Source organism: Nerophis ophidion, linkage group LG01 (genome assembly GCF_033978795.1).
Source record: "Nerophis ophidion isolate RoL-2023_Sa linkage group LG01, RoL_Noph_v1.0, whole genome shotgun sequence".
Taxonomy (NCBI): domain Eukaryota; kingdom Metazoa; phylum Chordata; class Actinopteri; order Syngnathiformes; family Syngnathidae; genus Nerophis; species Nerophis ophidion.
The window spans coordinates 66,572,558-66,590,834 of record NC_084611.1 but is presented as its reverse complement, the minus strand read 5'-3'; positions in this window follow the sequence as shown (position 1 = coordinate 66,590,834).

The window sequence follows — 18,277 nt, the reverse complement described above, 5'->3', positions numbered from 1 at the left end:
TGTTTCAAAATAAACATTTTCAATGTACAAGCTGTGTCATCGAACTAGATCATCTCAAATTCCAAGGTACTACGGTACTACCTTCAACAAAGACAAAATAAATATCCACTCATGATTACGCTTCTGAATTGTTTGAAAACAGTAAAACTGGATGAACAAATAAGCGAAGAAAAAGAAGAAAGGGGAACAGAATGCTGCTTTTTGCAAGAAGTCCAGTAATTTACAGTATAAAAAAAAACGTATTGGTCCTTCTTAACCTGCTCTTACAGTGTTTGTGTGACAAGACCAGTGAACAGTCCTGCAGTTTCCTCCTCGTTTCCACCTTATATAATTACATCCAATTATTGTTAATAACTTCAGGCAATACTCCTTTGTTATCAAGGTCAGTGTGGTCTGACAACTTCAGAGCTGCTTCGTCCTCGTCTCTGCACTATTCCGTTAATTATTCCCAACATGCCCGCGACTCCGTTTCTCGTGGTATGCTGCACGCCATACCTGTCTCTTTCATGAGCACCTTCTCATATATTAAATATTTCAAAGGAGTTTTTAGCTGTAAGGCTGGTAATTTTGTCAGACCACAATGAGGTAGCACCGCAGTGATTTTCTAACGCTTATTAATGTGTGTTGGAACTGCTTTTTATATTTTCTTGGAAATGGTGTTAGTTGAGAAATGCACTGAAATAATGTGTTTGAATAACATGTTTGCGGCCTTTGAAATGAGAAACACTAAACGAGGCACACATTACTGGTGCTGCCTTGCTGATGAAAGTCAAGGATGAAATACTGTTAGTGTCATGCAACCCTGACTTATTGCCACCATGGAAACATAAAACTTTGATACAAAGAACATCAAACCTAATCAGTGACATTTCAGTCCCTTCAGGATTTTGCAGGCTTTTTTTTTGTGATTCCTGTGACCTAGAATGCCTGAATTTGTGGCAGCTCTTTCTGGACATTGCTGTAAAAGTTTATTTTATTCAAAATCATATATTTTTATTCAAATCATCCTTCTGTCATTTGTATAAAAACAATCCTAATAATATTTCAAGTGTTATTTGTAAACTTAATCTCAAAAAACACATGATTGAAACAACAACTGGAGGGGAAAAATACTGAATTGATGTTTTACTTGTTTTATACCACACAGACCTAAAAGTAGACACTGAATGGCAGTTAAATCATCAATCCATCCATTCATTTTCTCCTGCAAATTCCTTTCGAAGCCTATCTCAGCTACATCGCAGCAGTTAAATCATATACATATTAATTAATAATGAAGACGGAAAAAAAACACCAGCAAAGGCTTCCTTATTTACAGCTGTCTGCTCTGCTGTCCATTGCAGACATTCTCAGTGTATGTTTTACTCTTAAAAAGAGCTTGTCAAACTTACACGTTCACTTACCTTAAAATTTACCTTAACTATTAAGAGCATTTTGTGATTTGTTGCGCGCAATCTATAGCACCAGTTTTTAAAAACTGCCTTTTTTCTATGTCAGCAATGCACATTAAAAAAAACAACTGTTCTTTTTTTTTTTTTTTACTCTGGATAAATATATAAATACATGTACATGTTTATTTACTACAACAGAGGTGAAATATAACCCTTAAAGGAAAATCTAATTTAAAATATTTGTATGCACGTACAACACTTAAGACCTTTAGCATATCCGTATCCATCCATCCATCCTCCATTTTTCTTCCGCTTATTCCCTCTGTGGGGGTGCTGGAGCCTATCTCAGCTACAATGGGGTGGAAGGCGATGTACACCCTGGACAAGTCGCCACCTCATCGCAGGGCCAACACAGATGTGTATGTGGATTAAAATTTTGGAATGGATTAAACAGGGTAATACAAAATTAATCATATAATCCAATTTAAAGGCCTACTGAAACCCACTACTACCGACCATGCAGTCTGATAGTTTACATATCACTGATGCAATCTTAACATTGCAACACATGCCTATACGGCCTTTTTAGTTTACTAAATTGCAATTTTAAATTTCGCGCAGAGTATCCTGTTGAAAACGTCGCGGTATGATGATGCGTATGATGACGCATGCGCCTGACGTCACGGATTGTAGCGGACATTTTGTTCCAGCTCGATCCCAGCTATAAGTCGTCTGTGTTAATCGCATAATTACACAGTATTCTGGACATCTGTGTTGCTGAACCTTTTGCAATTTGTTCAATTATTAATGGAGAAGTCAAAGAAGAAAGATGTAGGTGGGAAGCGGTGTATTGCGGCTGGCTTTAGCAACACAAACACATCCGCGGTTTCCTTGTTTACATTCCTGAAGGTGAAGCTTAACTATGGAACAGAGCGGTCAAGCGAACATGGTTCTCTACCACACGTCAACCGGCAGGTTTGAGGAGGAAAATTGTGTTAATAATTCGACTTTTACCATAGACATGAGCGGAGCTCGCGTCGTTCCTCGTGCACTTGTCAGAGAGGCAGCTGTGGACTCTCTTGCCTCCTCCGACCGACCGCCCCCGAACGTGGGATGGTTCCACCGTTTCCACTCTCACTACCCTCATCCACAAATCTTTCATCTTCACTCAAATTAATGGGGAAATTGTCGCTTTCTGAGATATGCGGAAGGACGGCAATTGTGTTGTTTGACCATTAAAAAGTGAATGCAACTACAAAATAAGGACAGAAACAAACATAAGTTTTGATTACACAGTTGATGTGCGCATTTGAGCGCTACTCGAGTTAAATTTGATTGGTGATAATTACGCTGATTGACCAACGTATGCGAGGAAGTTGTGGAGATTGGACAAAGTTGCGAGGCCGTGCAGAATTTGCCTGCTACAGATGAGAAGCAGACCATGGTATTATGGTTCGAACAAGGGGAGTGACGGCAGAATGACACCAGGGGGTTTTGATTATTATATATATATATATATATATATATATAGGGCTTCACGGTGGCAGAGGGGTTAGTGCGTCTGCCTCACAATACGAAGGTCCTGCAGTCCTGGGTTCAATCCCAGGCTCGGGATCTTTCTGTGTGGAGTTTGCATGTTCTCCCCGTGAATGCGTGGGTTCCCTCCGGGTACTCCGGCTTCCTCCCACTTCCAAAGACATGCACCTGGGGATAGGTTGATTGGCAACACCAAAATTGGCCCTAGTGTGTGAATGTGAGTGTGAATGTTGTCTGTCTATCTGTGTTGGCCCTGCGATGAAGTGTCGACTTGTCCAGGGTGTACCCCGCCTTCCGCCCGATTGTAGCTGAGATAGGCGCCAGCGCCCCCCGCGACCCCGAAAGGGAATAAGCGGTAGAAAATGGATGGATGGATATATATATATATATATATATATGTATATATACAAACCCCATTTCTATATGAGTTGGGAAATTGTGTTAAATGTAAATATATACGGAATACAATTATTTGCAAATCATTTTCAACCCATATTCAGTTGAATATGCTACGAAGACAACATATTTGATGTTAAAACTGATAAAAAAAATGTTCAGGGACAAATAATCATTAACTTTAGAAATTGATGCCAGCAACATGTGACAAAGAAGTTGGGAAAGATGGCAATAAATACTGATAACGTTGAAGAATGTGAGGAATGCTCATCAAACACTTATTTGGAACATCCCACAGGTGTGCAGGCTAATTGGGAACAGGTGGGTTTCATGATTGGGTATAAAAGCAGCTTCCATAAAATGCTAAGTAATTCACAAACAAGGATGGGGGGAGGGTCACCAATTTGTAAGCAAATTGTCGAACAGTTTTAGAACAATATTTGTCAACGAGCTATTGCAAGGAATTTAGGAATTTTACCACATACCATCCGTAAAATCATCAAAAGGTTCAGAAAATCTGGAGAAATCCATGCACATAAGCGTTGATATTACGGACCTTTGATTCCTCAGGCAGTACTGCATCCACAACCAACATCAGTGTGTAAACGATATCACCACATGGGCTCAGGAACACTTCATAAAACCACTGTCAGTAACTACAGTTGGTCGCTACATCTGTAAAGGTAAGTTAAAACTCTACTATGCAAAGCGAAAGCCATTCATCAACAACACCCAGAAACGCCGCCGGCTTCGCTGGAACCGAGTTCATCTAAGATGGACTGATGCAAAGTGGAAAAGTGTTCTGTGGTCTAACGAGTCCACATTTCAAATTATATTCGGAAACTATGGTCGTGGTGTCCTCCAGAACAAAGAGGAAAATAACCATCCGGATTGTTATAGGCGCAAAGTTCAAAAGCCAGCATCTATGATGGTATGGGGATGTATTAGTGCCCAAGGCATGGGTAACTTAAACATCAGTGAAGGCACCATTAATGCTTAATGGTCCATACAGGTTTTGGAGCAACATATGTTGTCATCCAAGCAACGTTATCATGGACGCCCCTGCTTATTTCAGCAAAAAAATGCCAAGCCACGTGTTACAACAGCGCGGGTACTTTCCTGGCCCGCCTGCAGTCCAGACATGTCTCCCATCGAAATTGGTGGCGCATTATGAACCGTAATATACGACAACAAGACCCCGGACTGTTGAACAACATCAAGCAAGAATAGTAAATAAGTCCACTTTCAAAGCTTCAACAATTAGTTTTCTCAGTTCCCAAACGTGTATTGAGTGTTGGTAAAAGAAAAGGTGATGTAACACAGTGGTGAACATGCCCTTTCCCAACTGCTTTGGCATGTGTTGCAGCCATGAAATTGTAAGTTGAGTAATTTGCAAAAAAAAAAAAAAAAGGTTTATGAGTTTGAACGTCAAATATGTTGTCTTTGTAGTGCATTCAACTGAATATGGGTTGCAAATGATTTGCAAATCATTGTATTCCGTTAATATTTACATTTAACACAATTTCCCAAATCATATCGAAACGGGGTTTGTATATATATATATATATATATATATATATATATATATATATATATATATATATATATATATATAATAATCAAACGGTAGAGTATAAACTATAGAATGGTGTGTGTCAAAAACCCAAAAGTGTGTATGGTGTAAGACTATGTGAAGTATTTAATTGGAGCGTTTTACCATAGGTGTTGGAGACGCGGGGCTGTCAGACAAGTGCGAGGCAGGCAGGATTGTTCAGGGGCGGAAGCGAGGTCAAAAGGCAGGAGAAAGTCATCGTTTTCCGGGGGCGAGCGAGGAGTCGAGGAACTGCGGGGACACGGGAGAAGACAAGGGACACGTCAAGCCACGGAGAAGAAACAAGAATAGCGCATCAAGCCGTCGCTTACGGTACATCATGGAAAAACCAAGTTCCCGCGCCAATCCTTGGGTCCACTGGTCCCTTTATTCAGCTCGCCTTCAACAGTCACAGCTGTGCAGATTGACTGATGGTCTGCAGGCTTGTAGCTATGTGGGTGTGCTGCGCTCAGCGTGAGCGGTGCGTGTCCGAGCGCGCTGTCAGTGGATCCTCCGGGTGGTCCGGCAAAGGAGGGAGACGCAGATTGCGCGTGCGCCGTGACACATGGCAAAGAAAGGTTTTCATAAAAACTACAGTAAATAATAAATACATTTAGAAAAATATGTTAATGAGTTACCACCACTTTGACGCTTCATCCCACGTGGTAGGATGGAAAACGGAGAAGCGCCCCTCGTGGTGGCAGCCTTGGGGCCAGGATGCCCGCCGACTCTCCCTTTTTGTAAATGTCTACAAAACCAATGAAGTTGGCTCGTTGTTTAATTCATAAATAAAAACAGAATACAATGATTTGCAAATCCTTTTCAACCTACATTGGGGCAAAAAGTATTTAGTCAGCCACCGATTGTGCAAGTTCTCCCTCTTAAAATGATGACAGCGGTCTGTAATTTTCTTTATAGGTACACTTCAACTGTGAGAGACAGACTGTTAAAAAAAATCCAAGAATTCACATTGTAGGAATTTTAAAGAATGTATTTGTAAATAATGGTGGAAAATAAGTATTTGGTCAACCATTCAAAGCTCTCACTGATGGAAGGAAGTTTTGGCTCAAAATCTCACGATACATGGCCCCATTCATTCTTTCCTTAACATGGATTAATCGTCCTATCCCCTTAGCAGAAAAACAGCCCCAAAGTATGATTTTTCGACCCCCATGCTTCACAGTAGGTTTGGTGTTCTTGGGATGCAACTCAGTATTCTTCTTCCTCCAAACACGACGAGTTGAGTTTACACCAAAATGGATACATGGATGATACAGCAGAGGATTGGGAGAATATCATGTGGTCAGACGAAACCAAAATAGAACTTTTTGGTATAAACTTATTTTTCACCATAATTTACAAATACATTCTTTAAAATTCCTACAATGTGAATTCGTGGATTTTTTTTCCACATTCTGTCTCTCACAGTTGAAGTGTACCTATGATGAAAATTACAGACCTCCGTCATCATTTTAAGTGGGAGAACTTGCACAATCGGTGGCTGACTAAATACTTTTTTACTATATATCCAGTTGAATAGACTGCAAAGACAAGAAACTTATATATTTTTTTGCAAATAATCATTAACTTAGAATTTAATGACAGCAACACATTGCAAAAAAGTTGGCCCAGGGGCCTTTTTACCACTGTGTTACAGTACATGGCCTGTACATTTAACATCATCCCTAAATTCTTTGCAATAGCTCACTGAGAAATGTTGTTCTTAAACTGTTCATCAATTTGCTCATGCATTTGTTCCCAAAGTTGCGACCCTCACCCCATCATTGCTTGTGAATGGCTGAGCTTTTCATGGAAGCTGCTTTTATACCCAATCATGGCACCCACCCTTTCCCAATTAACCTGTTCATCTGTGGGATGTTCCAAATAAGTGTTTGATGAGCATTCCTCAACTTTCCTCAGTCTTTTTGCCACTTGTGCCAGTTTTTTTTTAAACATGTTTAAACATCAAATTCCAAACGAGCTAATATTTGCAAAAATTTTTTTTTTTTCTCGAATGTTTGCTATCTTGTCTTTGCAGTCTATTCAATTAAATTTAGGTTGAAAAGGATTAGTAAATCATTACATTCTGTTTTTATTTACAATTTACTGGTTTTGGGGTTTGTAGTTGTATGTCATGTAATGTATATGTGCCTTGCCTAAGGTGTGTGTTTCCTGGTCTCTAACCACCCCCACCCCTATGCAGTTGAGTTTGAAGTGTGCTTTTTTTTTTCTCCTCTTCCCTCCATGTTTACCATTATGCATACCTTTTTTTCACAGATCGCCACAATGTTCCCTATACTGTCGACCCTGTAAGTGTATGTCCATTTTTGCATGGGTTTGTTCTGAACATATTGAACTGCTTTTTTAGTGCAATGACAAGTAAGTTTTATCCATCCATACATTCAGATATTGGTGCTGGTATCAGACCTGAGAAGCGTGACAGCATCTGTATTGTTTTGGCTTTGAGAAGAACTATTGTGTGTCCCTAATTAATAAATTTTAATTGCTGGCGACGCCAAGTGATTAAGTGGAATAGTTCGCATACTGTACTTTATTTATGTAAAAGTAATCATCCTTTTTTAGCTTTCTCTGTTTCCCTTTTGACATCTAAATTTCACTTCAGTCTGCACTGCTGGATGCTCATAGTCTTGTCACTGTGACGACCTGTCACATCAGATTTGGACTTAGACTTAGACAAACTTTATTGATCCACAAGGGAAATTGTTGCAAAGGTCAGGTCAGCTCTCACATACTCTAATGTCTCCTTAGTTTGTGTTTATTTCCTGGTCAGTGTTTTAATTATATTTCCACTTCCTGTCTTTCTCCCTTGGCACTTTTTTCCCCCTCACCAGTCGTTGACTGGCAGCCTAGCCACAGAGTGGCGTGTCAAGAGGTTTTTTTTTCCAGGAGTGGCCCCGATAAAACAGTCAGTTTACTTCAGGAGCAGCTGTAGCTACCATCATACTTGCCAACCTTCCCGAATTTTCCGGGAGACTCCCGAATTTCAGTGCCCCTCCCGAAAATCTGCCGGGGCAACCATTCTCCCGAATTTCTCCCGATTTCCACCCGGACAACAATATTGGGGACTTGCCTTAAAGGCACTGCCTTTAGCGTCCTCTAGAACCTGTCGTCACGTCCGCTTTTCTTCTACACAAACAGTGTGTCGGTGTATTAACACAATTTATATGGCTTTTACACACACACACAAGTGAATGCATTTCATTATATGAAATGCAGCCAATATTACATACAGGTAATGTGTCATGAGACATGCAAATATAAATTAAATACACAGAGGATACAAGTAAAGTATATTAAATGAGTTGAAATATACCTACAAATGAAGCATAATGATGCAGTATGTACATACAGCTAGCCTAAATAGCATGTTAGTATTGATTAGCTTTCACTGACCCAATAAGCCAAGTCAATAACATCAGCAAAGTTCACTTTTGTGCGTTCACGCACAGCACAAAACTTTTGGTGGACAAAATGAGACAAAGAAGGAGTGGAAGATTTTACGAGTAAACAAACTGTTGCGTCGCAGTCCACACTATGGTGAGTTCAAGAACCACTGAAATTAGCAGGACAAAACAATTTTCACAATATACTCTTATCAGTGAAGCATACACACAAACAGTGGGCTTTCTAACAATTGGGAAGTTTTGTGTCATGTTTGGCCTTAAACAAAAAACAAACTAAAACAAACAAAAAAAAAATTTCCCCCATCTTTTTCCATTTTCAATCCTTTTTTAAAGAATGCTCCAGGGAGGCACTAGGGCGGCACTTAAGAGCCGCATGGGGCTCAAGAGCCGCAGGTTGATGACCCCCAAATTGTACCATTAATTGGAATAGTTGTCCAAATTAATTTTATGATAGTAATAACAATAATATAATGAGTTTGTGTAACATGTATTTGACTAATGCACATGGCCTATAATAATCGCTGTGGACCTCACCCATCGGGCAGCACACCAAATTTCAATACGGCTTAATTCATTTATTAAATATAAACTTGGGACAATTCGCTGGCTGAGGTTTGGGGTCCCCGGAATTAAGCAATTCTAACCATTAGATAAAGCCCGAGTGTTATAGTACCACCGATAAAAAAAACACTGCTTCAGATTGGGACGGCGTGGCGCAGTGGTAGAGTGGCCGTGCGCAACCCGAGGGTCCCTGGTTCAATCCCCACCTGGTACCAACCTTGTGAAGTCCATTGTGTCCTGAGCAAGACACTTCACCCTTGCTCCTGATGGGTGCTGGTTAGCGCCTTGCATGGCAGCTCCCTCCATCAGTGTGTGAATGCGTGTGTGAATGGGTAAATGTGGAAGTAGTGTCAAAGTGCTTTGAGTACCTTGAAGGAAGACAAGCGCTATACAACCCCGCCTTCCGCCCGATTGTAGCTGAGACAGGCGCCAGCGCCCCCTGCGACCCCGAAAGGGAATAAGCGGTAGAAAATGGATGGATGGATGGATGTTCTGCCTCTGAGTGTGGTGGCACCTGGGATGGCCTATATGTGATTTTAGGTGTGCCACCCCAGGTCACATACTCGACACGCCACTGTGGCCACACTTGGCCATGGTTGCCAATCAGGCTCCTATTAATGCCTGCCTCGCCCTCCAGTTAGGGCTTGAGGATTGTTGTCGAACCGCTCATTTTGTGTTGGTATAAATACTTGTATTACCTGCACATCGTTCTCTTTTCTCCTGCGTCCTGGGGTCCCAACAGTTGCAACAATGCGTGTTCGTGACAGTCGCTTGAATATCGATTTTTACTCATCAAACACAAATTCACAGGGATTAGCCAGGTAATGACATCTTAAACGTGAATGTGTCAGACGAATGCCTCGCTGTAGCGTGTGGAGAATATTCTGGAATATTGGCTGAAATTGGCTGGCGGGGGCATTAAAACCTTGAGAGTGATTGGCAAGTAGGATGAGATCCTGACTTACACGTGAATACACTCAGACAATCTGGCCTTCAATGTTCTTAAGTGAATGGCATCCCATAATTTCAAGTGGTGCATTGAGTTAGTGGTTTACGCGACAGAAGCATCTGGACACAGACTGAAAAGGCGGACAGATGTGTCTTTCGTCAGTGAGGCTCCAGCAGGTTTGCTGAAAATAATGTGTGGAAAAAAAACAAGCCGGCTGGTGCTAATTAAAGCTGAAGTGGTAGCATGTGTGCAGGTGCAGGTAGAAGCTGTCAGTCCAAGTTGAATACACTAAAAAAGATGTCAAAAATAATCGTGTTGGATTCCAAGCCGAATAGGATTATTGTGTCAAAACATATATTGTTAACACCCAGTGATGAGCAAGATACTTGGAAAATGTTGTAAGCTAAGCTACAAGTTATTATCGATTAAATATTGCTAAGCTACAGGGGAAGCTATCCCTGGAGAATTGTAGCAAGCTACATGGCAAAAGCTACATTTGACAACATTTAACATGCACCTGGAGATAGGTTAATTGGCAACACTAAATAGGCCCTAGTGTGTGAATGTTGTCTGTCTATCTGTGTTGGTCCTGTGAACAGGTGGCGACTTGTCCAGGATATACCCCACCTCCCGCCCGAATACAGCTGAGATAGGCTCCATAACAGCCCCCGCCACCCAAAAGGGACAAACGGTAGGAAATGGATGGCGATATCTATGGGCCCACATGTATGATATCAATGTTAATGTGAATGAGAGTGTACAATAACTATTAACTATCATTTAACTGGGGACTACCCCGCACGCCCACTGTATGCGTAACTGCTCTGGGTCGGCACAATGACGAGACTTTTTCAACTGTTCGCAGCTTTATTTCTTTTCCGAAAATTAGACAATGGGCCCCATTCAGCAATAATCTCTCCCCTAGAGGGGGGGTCACCCACATCTGCAGTCCTCTCCAAGGTTTCTCATAGTCATTCACATTGACATCCCACTGAGTTGTGAGTTTTTTCTTGCCCTTATGTGGAGAACCACGGATGTCGTTGTGGCATGTGCAGCCCTTTGAGACACTTGTGATTTAGGGCTATATAAAGAAACCTTGATTGATTGAATGAGTTCCTAACTTTTCCCCTTATTTTTCTTGCTAAGTGAGTTCCTAAGAGGAGTCCATTCAAATTCATGACGTTTTCTTAAACGGGCCAATTGTTCCCACCTGCTGCTAAAGTTGCTGAATTCCAAATGGTTAGCACATGCGTGTCTATCATAAATTGCATATAAACACGCCCTTATTTCCCCAATATGCATAGGTAAAGACCCTTAATTCTGTAATTTGCATAGGTAAACGCCCTTAATTCCCCATATAAGGGCACAATTCCGGTGGAAAAGCCGAACATCAGACACACGGAGAAAACACAAACAGTTTACAAAAGAGAAATTTGTATTATCCCGCGGGAGAAATACATAATGTCAAAACGTAAGTTTAAGAAAGGGGGGACAGCGGAAGTAACCTAAGGCGTTCCAATACATATTTGTCACTTTAGGCCAGGGGTGCCCACACTTTTTCTGCAGGCGAGCTACTTTTCAATTGACCAACTCGAGGGGATCTACCTCATTTATATATATCATTTATATTTATTTATTTATGAAAGAGACATTTTCGTAAACAAGTTAAATGTGTTTAATGATAATACAAGCATGTGTAACACATATAGATGTCTTTCTTTAACAAAGACAAGAATATAAGTTGGTGTATTACCTGATTCTGATGACTTGCATTGATTGGAATCAGACAGTAATGATGATAACGCCCACATTTTCAAATGGAGGAGAAAAAAAGTTGTCCTTTCTGTACAATACCACATGAAAGTGGTTGGTTTTTGGCATCTAATTCATCCAGCTTCCATACACTTTACGAGAAAAACATTGGCGGCAAATTCCGTAGCTTGCTTGATTGACATTCACGGCACCCGAGGGTCTTGTGAGATGACGCTGGCTGCTGCCAGTTCATTATTATGAAAAAATGACAGAGAGGAACGCGAGAAACACTTTTTATTTCAACAGACTTTCGTGCCGTCCCTTCCGTCAAAACTCTAAAGGCCGACTGCACATTTCCTATCTTCACAATAAAAGCCCTGTTTCATGCTGCCTGCGCTAACACAATAAGAGTCTTGGAAAGCTAGCGTGCACAAGTGATGTGCACGCCAGCTTTCTGAGGGATCGCTTGTGCGCGCCAGTTTTCCGAGACTCTGTATTTAGTTAGCGCAGGCAGCATGAAGCAGGGCTTTTATTGTGAAGATAGGAAATGTGCAGTCGGCCTTTAGAGTTTTGACGGAAGGTACAGCGCGAGAGTCTGTTGAAATAAAAAGTGTTTCTCGCCTTCCTCTCGGTCATATTTTCATAATAATGATCTTGCAGCAGCCAGCGTCATCTCACAAGACCCTCCGGTACCGTGAATGTCATTTAAGTGACGTCTTGGTGAAGATTGATGATCACTAATTTTTAGGTCTATTTTTTTTAAAAGCCTGGCTGGAGATCAAATGACACACCCCCCGCGGTCGACTGGTAGCTCACGATCGACGTAATGGGCACCCCTGCTTTAGGCAAATCGGTCTACATGGTCGTGAAATATTCGCTAAAAATCTCCTTTAAAAATTTTGTAAGTGGGCCTAAGAACTACATTTGTTCTTAAGAACGGTTGCTAAATGGGGCCAAATGTCGATATCCCGTCTTTCTTTGGCTTACGCCCCCAGCCATGTAAAACTGTCTGTCCTCATATACATCTTCTAACACTTTACAATGAAAATGACAGATACTAACGGTATGTAAAATATTATTAGTACATTCAATGAATGGTAACCTGGTAAATGGGTTATACTTTAAAAAAATAAAACCACAAACCTGCGGGCGACAAACGAACAATGTTGGTACCCTGTCTTTCCTTGGCTTACACCTAAACACACAGAATAAAAGTCGTACCTACGCACGTAGGCACACTCACACACACACACACATACACACCGCACCAGTCTCATGTAACAAAGAGCAGCCGGTTGGCGCCAAATTAGCAAAGTAAAATATTACCTGAAATCCAAACCTAAAACTAGGGCACAACACAGGTGAACATATTTACATTCTTGGTTCAAACATTCATTAATTAAAGACCTCATTTCCACCGAAAAAAATAAATCAATTTTGTGGGATCACCCGACCGAGACTCACCCTCAGTCATGTAGAACATTTCTGTGAGGGGAAGAAGGGAGGGGCTACACAACCCTGGAGGACTACAGGGGCTTGGGAGGGACAAAACGTTAAGGTAACGTGTGGAGTTCCCCAGGGTTCGGTCCTTGGCCCTGCACTCTTCAGCATCTACATGCTGCCGCTAGGTGACATCATACGCAAATACGGTATTAGCTTTCACTGTTATGCTGATGACACCCAACTCTACATGCCCCTAAAGCTGACCAACACGCCGGATTGTAGTCAGTTGGAGGCGTGTCTTAATGAAATTAAACAATGGATGTCCGCTAACTTTTTGCAACTCAACGCCAAAAAAACGGAAATGCTGATTATCGGTCCTGCTAGACACCGAACTCTATTTAATAATACAACTCTAACATTTGACAACCAAACAATTAAACAAGGCGACACGGTAAAGAATCTGGGTATTATCTTCGACCCAACTCTCTCCTTTGAGGCACACATTAAAAGCGTTACTAAAACGGCCTTCTTTCATCTCCGTAATATCGCTAAAATTCGCTCCATTCTGTCCACTAAAGACGCTGAGATCATTATCCATGCGTTTGTTACGTCTCGCCTCGACTACTGTAACGTATTATTTTCGGGTCTCCCCATGTCTAGCATTAAAAGATTAAAGTTGGTACAAAATGTGGCTGCTAGACTTTTGACAAGAACAAGAAAGTTTGATCACATTACGCCTGTACTGGCTCACCTGCACTGGCTTCCTGTGCACTTAAGATGTGACTTTAAGGTTTTACTACTTACGTATAAAATACTACACGGTCTAGCTCCATCCTATCTTGCCGATTGTATTGTACCATATGTCCCGGCAAGAAATCTGCGTTCAAAGGACTCCGGCTTGTTAGTGATTCCCAAAGCCCAAAAAAAGTCTGCGGGCTATAGAGCGTTTTCCGTTCGGGCTCCAGTACTCTGGAATGCCCTCCCGGTAACAGTTCGAGATGCCACCTCAGTAGAAGCATTTAAGTCTCACCTTAAAACTCATTTGTATACTCTAGCCTTTAAATAGACTCCCTTTTTAGACCAGTTGATCTGCCGTTTCTTTTCTTTTTCTTCTATGTCCCACTCTCCCTTGTGGAGATGCGATGCTGATCCGCCTCCGCTTGGGATGGTTTCCTGCTGGCTCCGCTGTGAACGGGACTCTCGCTGCTGTGTTGGATCCGCTTTGGACTGGACTCTCGCGACTGTGTTGGACCCATTGTGGATTGAACTTTCACAGTATCATGTTAGACCCGCTCGACATCCATTGCTTTCCTCCTCTCTAAGGTTCTCATAGTCATCATTGTCACCGACGTCCCACTGGGTCATTATTGTCACCGATGTCCCACTGGGTGTGAGTTTTCCTTGCCCTTATGTGGGCCTACCGAGGATGTTGTGGTGGTTTGTGCAGCCCTTTGAGACACTAGTGATTTAGGGCTATATAAGTAAACATTGATTGATTGATTGATTGAAAAAGACATCAAACTGTCTTCTCACAGGCGAGCAGAAAATAAAACGATTTAAAAATAAAATTCACAACCAAAATATAATAAATAACAAAGGTAACTCCGTTACACATGTATCCATTTAAGTTGGCCTTTTCTTTGGCCCACCCCTATAATGTTATTCATTTTCTCTGCCTACTTTATGCTAAACGCATACATTTGTCTGAATATGGCCAAGCACAAGCATTTTTGTGGGTTTCCTTGACATCATCTTCATCACCAAAGAAAAATCTAAATCAATCAATCAATGATGACTATGAGAACCTTGGAGAGGAGGAAAGCAATGGATGTCGAGCGGGTCTAACATGATACTGTGAAAGTTCAATCCATAATGGATCCAACACAGTCGCGAGAGTCCAGTCCAAAGCGGATCCAACACAGCAGCGAGAGTCCCGTTCACAGCGGAGCCAGCAGGAAACCATCCCAAGCGGAGATGGATCAGCAGCGCAGAGATGTCCCCAGCCGATACAAAGGCAGGCAGTACATGGCCACCGGATCGGACCGGACTCCCTCCACAAAGGAGAGTGGGACATTGAAGAAAAAGAAAAGAAACGGCAGATCAACTGGTCTAAAAAGGGAGTCTATTTAAAGGCTAGAGTATACAAATGAGTTTTAAGGTGAGACTTAAATGCTTCTACTGAGGTAGCATCTCGAACTGTTACCGGGAGGGCATTCCAGAGTACTGGAGCCCGAACGTAAAACGCTCTATAGCCCGCAGACTTTTTTTGGGCTTTGGGAATGACAAATAAGCCGGAGTCCTTTGAACGCAGATTTCTTGCCGGGACATATGGTACAATACAATCGGCAAGATAGGATGGAGCTAGACTGTGTAGTATTTTATACGTAAGTAGTAAAACCTTAAAGTCACATCTTAAGTGCACAGGAAGCCAGTGCAGGTGAGCCAGTAAAGGTGTAATGTGATCAAACTTTCTTGTTCTTGTCAAAAGTCTAGCAGCCACATTTTGTACCAACTGTAATCTTTTAATGCTAGACATGGGGAGACCCGAAAATAATACGTTACAGTAGTCGAGGCGAGACGTAACAAACGCATGGATAATGATCTCAGCGTCTTTAGTGGACAGAATGGAGCGCATTTTAGCGATATTACGGAGATGAAAGAAGGCCGTTTTAGTAACGCTTTTAATGTGTGACTCAAAGGAGAGAGTTGGGTCGAAGATAATACCCAGATTCTTTACCGTGTCGCCTTGTTTAATTGTTTGGTTGTCAAATATTAGAGTTGTATTATTAAATAGAGTTCGGTGTCTAGCAGGACCGATAATCAGCATTTCCGTTGTTTTGGCGTTGAGTTGCAAAAAGTTAGCGGACATCCGTTGTTTAATTTCATTAGGACTCGCCTCCAGCTGACTACAATCCGGCGTGTTGGTCAGCTTAGGGGCATGTAGAATTGGGTGTCATCAGCATAACAGTGAAAGCTAACACCGTATTTGCGTATGATGTCACCTAGCGGCAGCATGTAGATGCTGAAGAGTGCAGGGCCAAGGACCGAACCCTGGGGAACTCCACACGTTACCTTAACGTAGTCCGAGGTCACATTGTTATGGGAGACACACTGCATCCTATCAGTAAGATAAGAGTTAAACCAAGACAGGGCTGAGTTTGACATACCAATTTGTGTTTTGATACGTTCTAACAAAATATTATGATCGACAGTATCGAAAGCAGCGCTAAGATCGAGGAGCAGCAACATAGATGACGCATCAGAATCCATCGTTAGCAATAGATCATTAGTCATTTTTGCGAGGGCTGTCTCAGTCGATTAATTTGCCCTGAAACCAGATTGAAAGGTTTCACATAGATTGTTAGACGCTAAGTGTTCATTTAACTGCTCCGCAACAATTTTTTGAGGATTTTTGAAATAAAGGGAAGTGAGACACCGGTCGGTAGTTTACCATGAGGTCAGGATCGAGGTTAGGTCTTTTAAGAAGAGGATGAATAACCGCTTTTTTGAATGCTAGGGGAACAGTGCCCGAGGAAAATGATAAGTTTATAATATTTAGCACTGATGGACCTAATAATACAAAGAGCTCCTTGATCAGTTTCCCAGGAAGAGGGTCAAGTAAACATGTTGTTTGTTTTATTCCATTTGCACGTTGTAACAATTCCTCTAATGTTATTTCCTCAAAACGAGAGAAACTATTTTGGAGGGCAGTATCCGCCGTATATACAATCATATCAGTGTTAATAGAACCCCGTTGTAGCTGTTAGAAAATGTTCAAGTATGTGGGTTTTTTTTAGTCGTCCCCCTGTCTCAGCCTTTTCGTCACGTAACATGAGTGTGTGTTATGATTTTGCCTCCTGGGTTCCATGACCCCCCCTTATCTTGGCCAGTCAGTAATGTTTCCTAACCTCAGCCAATTGTGACTCATCATATAAACACCAACCAATCATCATGGATTTTCTTCGTATACATGGATGTTCTCATTCCTCCAGGTCATTGTATTTTCTCTTTATTTATTTTTTGGCTTGGATTCGCAGTCCTTGTTCTTTCTTTGTAGCTTGTAGCTTTTATGTAAGCTAACTATCTCCATCGGTGTATATTTTAGCTAAACTACTCGTTCAAAATGTAGCTAAGCTACCGCCAAGCTGCTGGAAAATGTAGTTAGGCTACGGAGTTTATCTACATGTAGCTAGTTACTGCCCAATGCCCATTACTGTAACACTTGATTTAAAGAAAACATTCATGGACATCTATTATATCTACATGTTGATGATATCTTATGTTCCAGTCAACTTTGGTCACAGAGTAAGCCATGATTACACTGCAAAAAACTTAAATATAAGTAAAATTAAATATCTCAAGTAAGGGCGATATTTGCTTATTTGCTGTCTGATAAGATAACTGTTCTCACTCAGCAGATTTTATGTTAGAGTATTTTACTTGTTCTAAGGGTTTTGTTCCTAAATTATCTCAGTAAGATATTACAGCTTGTTGCTGAGATGTTATGACCTATATTGAGTAAAACCTGCTTGAACCCAGACTATCAACTGTTGCAATGAAGTGATTAACGTGGACCCCGACTTAATCAAGTTGACAAACTTATTTGGGTGTTACCATTTAGTGGTCAATTTTACGGAATATGTACTGAACTGTGCAACCTGGTAATACATTTTCAATCAATCAATCAATCATTCATGCAAAGCTGTGTCATTAACACTCATGTATAAAACTACCATTCTAAAGTAATAATTTCTTATTTCAAGCATGAAAAAAAAAATCCTGACTTTGACACAGATTTGACACAAAATTAAAACGGATGATGGCCAAATGGACTTGTGGTTTTATTTTCAATGAAATAAAAATGTACTCCTATAGTAGTACAGTTGGCGCAGTACAGTAAACTGACAGTGAATATTTAAACATTTAACTTGTGACATTTCTAACAATTTTGAACAGAAATAGTTCTTGCATATTCAGATAAATTCTTCAAAATTACCATTAAAAAAATGTTGGCCAGGGGCCGTTCTGTATATATGCGCACTAATTGACTGAAAAAGCATGTACTTGGCACGATGATGTCATGTTATCGATGGAAAAATGCATTTTTAGACCATATGATTTGCCAGAGCGGCTAGGAAACCCAAAATGTAACAATCCATTAAGAACAATAAATTACCATACATCCATCTTTTTCCGCTTATCCGAGGTCGTGTCGCGGGGGCAGCAGCCTAAG